The 9,240-nt window shown below is 29.8% G+C and overlaps 1 pseudogene; it reads left to right on the forward strand.

Moving 5' to 3' along the window:
• The first annotated feature begins 1,032 nt into the window (after nucleotides 1-1,032).
• LOC149883054 (uncharacterized) lies at nucleotides 1,033-3,106 on the forward strand (annotated as a pseudogene).
• The last annotated feature ends 6,134 nt before the right edge of the window (nucleotides 3,107-9,240 follow it).

Genomic DNA, 9,240 nt, shown 5'->3' on the forward strand with positions numbered 1-9,240 from the left:
GCTTATTCTTAAGTAAGGCTAAATCATATCTACAATCAATTTTTCTGTTTGTTTTTTTATCAACTTTAATATTATTAGGTACATTTATGAAGAAAACTTAGCATTCAAAGTCAAATTTACTGTTAATTACAGAAACATTTTGGACACCAATTCTGAAAATTTTTGGGTTTCAATTTTTAATTTGTTTTCTAGTATAAACTAAATTACTACTTTTTGACTTTCTAAATTTTTGTAACATTTTAAACTGTTAACATAGAGAGAGAGATTATCAGAGATCAACATTATTCGAGAGCTTTTCAAATTTTTGCAAAAATATCGGCATTGTTTACATTAAATAGCTCATAAACTCTAATACAAAAAAATTTAAATTTTCTCTATTTTACTATTTAATCATTAGCCACCATTCGTGTTTCGAATACTTTCAACTAGAATTTCCAAGTAAATATCCAAAGTAGAGAGGGACTTGTGATGATGCTTCAGCATTCTTATTAATCTTTTTTTTTTTTTTCCTTTGACTTTTTCTCGATTAATATTCCTAATACTTTTTCTCATATGGAATGCATTCCGTCTTGGGAATAATTATATTTCATACTAGGAAACAATAATGAAAATGAGGCTTACTAATAGTTTATCTCATCATCATTCAAAAACATTTTTTGACATGAAAAAATCTATGGTCAGACTACTTTAAACTGGCAAAATAAAAAATTAAGTTCTTGTGGTTTAAAAATAATACCAAACAGCGTTGTCAATTAGAATTGAACCCGTCATTTCGAAAAGGGCACAAATCACACTTTTTTTGAATTTCACTTTTTTGAGCCATTTTATTAATTGAAATGTTTTACATATTTCATTTGAAAAAGGAACATTACCATATACCACAAGTCAACTTTTAAGGCAAATGAAAATTAAAGTCTGTTTGAAAATGGCACCAGTCCTGGACTTATGCCGCTTTCACGAGAAAAAAAGAGTAACTGTCAAATGTAACATCACTTTATGGAGATTATATGGATAAGGTTTAACATCACTAAAATGGAGAATCGCGAGCTCGCCGAAAATGCTTATAAATCTAGAAAAAGAGTGTCTGGTATAACAAACAGTGAAAAATATAAACATACTAAAATAAAAAAAGCTAAGATTGCTGGAGCAGCTCATAAAAACCACAAAGGGAATGATGTGGTACCAAGACATACAGGAGCTTCTTGCAGGTTAGTTTTTCCATCTTGTTATTTTGTTTATTTACTTATGATTTTTTACCACCAATAATTAGCTGTAAATGAATACCTTAAGGTAATAGTATAGTTCTTAGATTATTACCTCAAGATAATGTTTATTGTTTTCTTTGTTAATAGATGCAATTCAAAATGTATGGAGCTTAAATCTGAAGATGCTATAAAAAGTACTATACAGTTTGTTAACAAATTTGATAGCAAAAACGCCCTAGACACATACTTGCAGTCATTAATTGAAAAGAAGGATATACAGAGAAAACGTCCTAGATCTGAAGAACCTAAGAAAAATGAAATTACCTTTATTTATCACATTAGGATAAAGGGTGTTAGAAAAAAAATGTGCAAGAAAGCTTTTTGCAGTATGCATGGAATTTCTATGAAACAAGTTAGACGCTTATGTGTTTTCTTAAAAAGAAATGAGAAGCCCATATATCACAGAGGTAAATCTGAGTGATCACAAAGCAACCCATTGCCTGGTGATACATTAATTAAAATACAAGAGCATATTGAGTCATTTCCTGTTAAACATGTGCACTACTATAATAAAGATGCATCATCTTATTATTTAGATGAAAAACTGAATGTGAAAATTATGCACACATTATACAAACAAAAATATCCAGATTATCCTCCCAGCAAGCACCCAACGTTGAAACAATGTTGTAATAATGTCAATCAACGTTATTTCAACGTTGTTTCAACGTTGTGTGCTTGATGGGCTGTTAAATGTAATTTTACTTTATATATTTCCAGGAAAATTTTAGCTTATCATTTGGTAGAAAGCAAATTGATATCTGTGGACTGTGTGAAGAGTTTTGAATTAAACTAAAAAATCCACATATTAACAAAAACGCAAAAAGAATCTATCAAGCAGATATTGAGATGCATAAAAGACAAGCAAATAAGTTTAAAAAAAAAAATACAGGAAGTAAAAACTAAGTGCAAGAATGATCTGAATATGTATGGGGTTGCATTTGATTTTATGCAAAACTTGCTACTTCCACAAATCCCTGTCCAGGAAACTTTTTATCTACGTCAATTATGGCTATATGAGTTTTGCATATATATGATCTTAAAACAGGTAAATCAGTATTTTATCCTTATTGTGAAGGAGTTGCTGACAAAGGTTCCAATGAAGTATGTACTTTTGTGCTGGATTATATTAAAAGATATATTGGCAATTATGCCAAAGAACTGCACCTATTTTCAGATGGTTGTGCTGGCCAAAATCGGAATCATGCCATGGTCCGGGTTTTTTTATCACTGGTAGCTGAACTAGGTAGCAATATAAATGAGATACAATATTATATACCCAAACGAGGTCACTCATTCCTGCCAAATGATAGAATGTTTGGGGCAACGAAAAGAAATATTCGAAAAAATGACAGGATTTACACACCAACTGAGTGTGAAAATCTTATAGCTGGGGCTAACGAAAACTTTGAAATAAGAAGGCCTAAAACTGAAGATGCTATTGACATAAAAAAACGGTGGCCGAAAATGGTGGTATCTGTGGATTCCTATGGCAAAGGAATACCCAAGGACAAAAAAGTAACTTTTGGTATTTCTAAAGTGTCACATTTTACCTTCTCTAAAACCACACCTGGTCTAGTGACAACACATGAATCAATAGATCGCTTAGTCAGTCATGATTTCCAACTCTTACAAAGAATGGGTACCAAACCGTCCTTACCATCAAGTAAAACTCCTGCCTATGCTGGCAAAGAGCCAATTAATGAAAAAAAAAAATCAGATTTGAAAAAAATAGAAAAATATATTCCATATTCAATAGTAGAGTATCAAAACTTCTATACAGAAGTTTTTGCATGGCCAACAACTTTAACAATGAATATCAAGAAATAAAAGATGATTAACTAAAGATTTTTCTGAAAATCTTTGGATTTGTATGTACAAAAAAGAATTCATTTTGAAAAGGGCATCAGTCCAGAAGTTTAAGTTTAAAACGTCTGTATGTTTTTTTTTTTTTTTTAAATAAATAAAGTTCACAAAAATTACATGTTTTTTATTTATCTACTCCTATATTTAGTTTTATAAGCACCGTAGACTTTTTTGATAAGAAACATATTTTTGTTGATCCTGAAAAGTGTTAATTAACGGACTTGTGTCCTTTTCGAAATGACGAGTTCAATTATAGAATGCCAAGTTTGGGATAGTTTCGTCATAATGGCATTTTATGACATCATTAATATACTGGGTGACAAGAAATAACGGAGACAATTTTTTGTTTCTCAGAGTTTATTATTAGTTAAGATTATGTCAAAGATATCGCTAGAGATTTGAAGATTATCAAGCAAACTGTATCGAAAACAATTCAGCGATACAAGGAGTTGAGTCATGAAGGTGACAGACCAGGAAGATGTCGCAAATCCTCTGTCCGTACGTTTCGCTTGCGGAAAATCATCAAAAAGAGAGTTCTTCAATTTCCGTAGAAGTCTCTTTTTGATGATTTTATAAGGAGATCAATAAAAAAGATAGCTTGTGACATCTGTGTGAATCGCAAAAACAGTACAACTGCCCAGCTAGCCTATACAGACGGGTCCCGTACGGTATTGAACCGGGGATCTGGTATGGTTATTTTCCGGGTTATGGCACCGGGAGTCAGACGGGAACTGTACGGTTTTCCCGGACGTTAACGCCACATATCGACTGTATTAGAATTTACCTCAAGCGTGAAGTTTGAAATTGCCATTTTGTGTAAAAGTTTTTTTTGCGATATTTTGTTAATATGTGACGCATCTGACCAAAACCAGTCGGATGTCGCGTTATGTTATATTGAGAAAACCATCAAAACATCTCAAAAATTCAATTTTTATCATTATTTATTTTTTTGCATAATTGTTTACCTAATTAACTTTTCTTTGCTATTCAAACTGAACTTTTAATAAAAAATATTTTTTTGATGGTTAATTTGGTGATTTTTGTGAGGCTATTGTCTTAAAATTGCCACCACGCACAGTGGAAAATTGTAGAGCAACAGCATATCATAAATGTTTTTTACTAATGTCGCTACTATCATTATATTTCAATTTTATTTAATAGTTTAATAGTCAATCATTACTATAATGCAGGAATTTCACATAATTTTATGTAAAAATAAAAGATTTGAAGCCCTACTGTTTATTACTTTTGCGGATGTTCATTTCAAACCTGTTCGCTTCATCACTTTAAAAGTGAATTTTCTATAAAACTTTCTAGGAATAAGTATAAAGTATTATACATTTTTGAAAAGCTCATGTTATGGAGATTTTAAGAAAATTATACATTTTTACTTATATGGTTCAGTTTAGGAGTAATTATTTGAACAATAAAATAAATGAAAAAAAATAATATTCTTCAAGTTCACTGAGACTTTTGGTAGTTACCCACGCTTCCCCACGCTTTACATTTAATGTAGTATTGTAGCCTAGGTGTTTATTAAAAACATGTATAAGAATGAGTTGCAGAAACGTGCGGTTTCCGAAATTATCGAGAAAAGAGTGATAAAAGTAAAAAAACAGAAAACCGCTTTTTATCGTGGTTTCAAATTTTGTTCATTTATAACAATAGCTTGGTATATGTTTTTTAATTTATTATCAATTTTTTATTGATACCATGGCATTCTTTTATTTTTGCACTCATTTTGTGGTGAATGTACACTGCCAATATATAAAGAGTTGAAACATTTATATCAGTATAAGAAACTCACAGTGGAAATTAAACCGACTCGTTTGACTATTGAATATTACTTAAGTTACATTTGTGACTTGTTAAAATGACAACTTTTAAGTGTTTGAAATGTAAATTATTGCTTTCCTATATTGATGGAGGAATGACAGTTGAGGCACTGTCAACAATTTTAAAAGAAAATTATCAACTTTCTGAGGACAACTTGTGTTTCATCATTAGTGGTATTTAAAGGCACATTATTCCGTCTTTTAATAAACGATGGAGCATATCTTTAATACATATCTTCAGGCGTTGCATTCAATAGGAGAAGAAGCAGAAGCAAAACTTGTGGAATCATTAAGGATTGCTGATAAAGACAAAAAAAAATTAACATCGAGTTTTATGGAAAACGCAAGCCAGAAAAATATGCTAACTGATGAAGAAGCACTCAGCGTGTTTATTGATTTAGATTTAACAAAAGCACAATATTTGTATATGAGGAAGGTGACAAATGAACGAAACTGTTCCATATTCCCACCATATTGTAAAATTCAAGAAATTAAACAGACCTGCTATCCACCATCTTCTGCAATAGAAATTACGAACACACATGCGAAAATTCTGGAACTGCAAGATTTATTGGATCACACTGTAGCTAGAATTTTGACCATAGATTCTCTATACAGTATTGAATTCAAGCATTTACTTTCATATAGTAAATGGGGCTGTGATGGTTCCTCTGGCCAAAGCCAATACAAGCAGAAACTTCCAGAGGAATCTGAACTTATTTCTTATGCAAATTTGTTTACTAGTTCTTTGGTGCCTATCAAACTAATTGATAAAGTAACTGGCGCAGTTGTTTGGAAAAATCCGGCACCTTCATATGTTCGTTTTTGTCGACCTATATGCATTGAATTTTGCAAAGAGACTTCCAAGAAAACTAAAGCCATTGTAGATGAAGTAAAGAGCCAAATAAACTCTTTGCGTGAAATGTGCAAGAACTTGATGAAGATACTCTGCAGCTTTTGAAAGTCAACGAACTGATTTCAGGAACTGAAAGTCCCTATGTAGTTATGATATAGTACCTTTAAGGTGGTACCAGGGTAAAAAACGGCTATTTTTGATAAAATTTTGAAAAATACCAAAATTAATGTTTTGAATTCTTAAATCTACCTATTTCAATATGCGTTTTGCAAAAAGTCAAAAATCTTCTTAATTTTAATCAAATTTGGCCTTTTTTTAAAGAGCAGTTTGGTTCTTGCTTCATAACAACGACCTTAGAAACGCTTTTTATCTCGCTAAATCTCAATTTTTCAGAAAAAATAACTTTTGATAGAAAATAGATAATGGGCTGAAATTTTGCAGATTTAAAGATGAACATATTACGAATGTTGTCTATGAAGCAAATTTTTGTTATTTTTTATTTAAAACTCATTTTTATCATGCTTTTGTCCCAAACTTCCCTTGATTTTATATCTTAAAGTTCGAATGTCAACCTGGTAAAATTAAAAATGTTTTAAAAAATTCTGTTTCATAGACAACATTCTAAATACATTAAAGAATTCATGTTCAAATTTTCAAGCAGTTTTGACTCTTTTTGAGTTAGTTATATTAGATGAAAGAATAAGCAGGTTTGGGGGTAAAATAACACTAATTATGCGCATAATTAATGACGTTATCACTAAAATTTTTTTATTTGGCTACTGTTTTATATATATTTTTTGTTCATTAATAGAAAAGAGCTAAAGTCTATTAATAGTTTTCAATTTCTTGTTAAAAAGTTACCTTTACCCTGGTACCACCTTAATATACCTATACATTATTTCATAAAAACAACTATTTAAAAATTGTTATTAAGAAACTGTCTTAAATATTTCTATAATTAGTAGGTAAGCACTTTATGTATTTTTCGTAGTTTTTAATAATTTTAAGGTATTTTCATATATTTGTAAAGCATTGTGTTAAAGTGTAAATTAACTAACTGCCAATTTTGAAGTTTTTGATTTTTATTTATTTTTAATATTGTATTACAAAAAATTCTTATAAAGAGTATTTCACAAGAAGCGTCATATACTACTTTACATTTGTGAAATATTTCAAATCTCTATTTTTAGTAACAAAAAAGTTATCGATTTTTGGTCCGAAACACACCTTTATTTTCCACTGTGCCACGTGTAAACAAACTTGTTTTAAAATTTTAATATAGATGTTACATTTTTGCTCATAACTTTGGCTAGAGTCAAGCTAGAGCAATAATTTTTGCATCATTTTAAAGCAGAATATTATACCTTTTCAAATATGTATCACACTCAACTTAAAATTTTATACATGTGACTGGTTTTGGTCAGATGGGTCACATTATATTTCTTTTACGCTTTAAAGTTGTTTCTTTTTCAAATAGTGGTAGATATTTTTTTGCATACATTTTTCAAGTATTTCGTTAAAGTTATCCGTTTTTAAATTACGATTGTCGGATAAGAACAATTTTTTCACTGTTTTATTATAGTAAAATCTTTTTGAAGATAATTTTTTACTAACAGTATTTTAGGTATTGTAGTTTCATTATGATGTTTTGGTTATGTTTGCAATAACTATTTATAGATACTTCTATGTTGATTTTTGCAAATTGATTAAAACATTAAGTTGAAAGCACTGGTTTTGAGTTATCTGAGATACTGTAATTACACTACGCGCGAAAGCAATTACAAAGAGTGGACATTGCGCAGTTTCCTTAAAATCCTGTAAACATACTTTGAGCGGTATTTTTATGGACATATGTGACCCATCTGACCAAAACCAGTCACATGTATAAAATTTTAAGTTTTGAGTGTGATACATATTTGAAAAGGGATAATATTCTGCTTTAAAATGATGCAAAAATTATTGCTCTAGCTTGACCCTAGCCAAAGTTATGAGCAAAAATGTAACATCTATATTAAAATTTTAAAACGGAAAAAAACGCGTTTAAAGGTTTGATGTCAAATAAAATAGATAAAATAGATGTCACAAAAATCACCAAATTAACCATCAAAAAAATATTTTTTATTAAAAGTTCAGTTTGAATAGCAAAGAAAAGTTAATTATGTAAACAATTATGCAAAAAAATAAATAATGATAAAAATTGAATTTTTGAGATGTTTTGATGGTTTTCTCAATATAACATAACGCGACATCCGACTGGTTTTGGTCAGATGCGTCACATATTTGAGTTGATTTGTAAAGTGTAAATTGAAGGCGAATTTTTTATGGAGGAGGGTTTTTTTTATCAGAAGAGAAAATGTTGAGTTGAAACGTTGTGTTCGCTGCGAGAAAACAATCGATACGTAGTCAATAATTTTTACCGCATATAATTTATAAAATCTATCTTCATTTAATTTATAAAACTATTTTGGTAATTGGGGAATATTTATAACCTTGTAAGATTTTTTTACTCATATACTTTTTTTTATATTATTTGTTATCATATTATTATCTATTTATTGTTTGTTAATTAATTGATTTTGTTAAATAACAGAAAAACATTTTGTAAAATTACGAAGATATAAGTAACCTTACTATGAGTTCAGACAGAACAAAACGTAGAAAAACTGCTGATGAAATAGCAAGAATTGTGAAAGAAGTATCATGCAATGAATCCGAGTTGTTGAATAATATTTTAATGTTAAATTCTTCTAAATCATGTTCATGTTAAAAATACTTTGTTACCCAAGTCTTCTCCTAAAATTCCCGAAAAATAATGCTAGTCGGATGACAATATAAATTTACCTTTTACTAACTCTATCATGAGTTTTAAAGAATCTAGTGATAACATCGAATGGAAAGCTTGTTTGCATGATGATTTAGACAGTGATGATATTGATGGCAACACTTGGATAACAAAAGTGAATGAAAGTGTATCAGATGAATTAAAGCAATGGACGATTGCATTTAACATATCTCATAGTGCTGTAAATAATTTGATTTAGAATTTGCAAAAATCAAATTTAGGTTTGCCTAAAGATGCTAGAACACTTCTTAGAACTGATCGAAACATTATTATTGCTTCTGTAGCTGGTGGTGAATATTTTTATATAGGATTATAAACTGGTTATCTTTGCTCCTAAATAAATCTTCAATTTCATCTGATATTACTCAGCTTACAAGTCACATAAATATTCATATTCTTTTATTTAACAGCTCAAACATTTCTCTCTGGCCAATTTTTGGTTCAATTGTAGAACTTGAAGGTAACAATATCTTTCCTAGTTCTTACCAGTAATGGTGGATGCAGCTTGACACAATTTATCAAGCAAAACATGGCCTATTTAATGACATCTAAGCAAGTGCGACAGTGTAGCTTGAT

Source organism: Hydra viridissima, unplaced genomic scaffold (genome assembly GCF_058129835.1).
Source record: "Hydra viridissima isolate aposymbiotic clone 2 unplaced genomic scaffold, HvirCarnegie_v1 scaffold_10, whole genome shotgun sequence".
Lineage (NCBI taxonomy): Eukaryota > Metazoa > Cnidaria > Hydrozoa > Anthoathecata > Hydridae > Hydra > Hydra viridissima.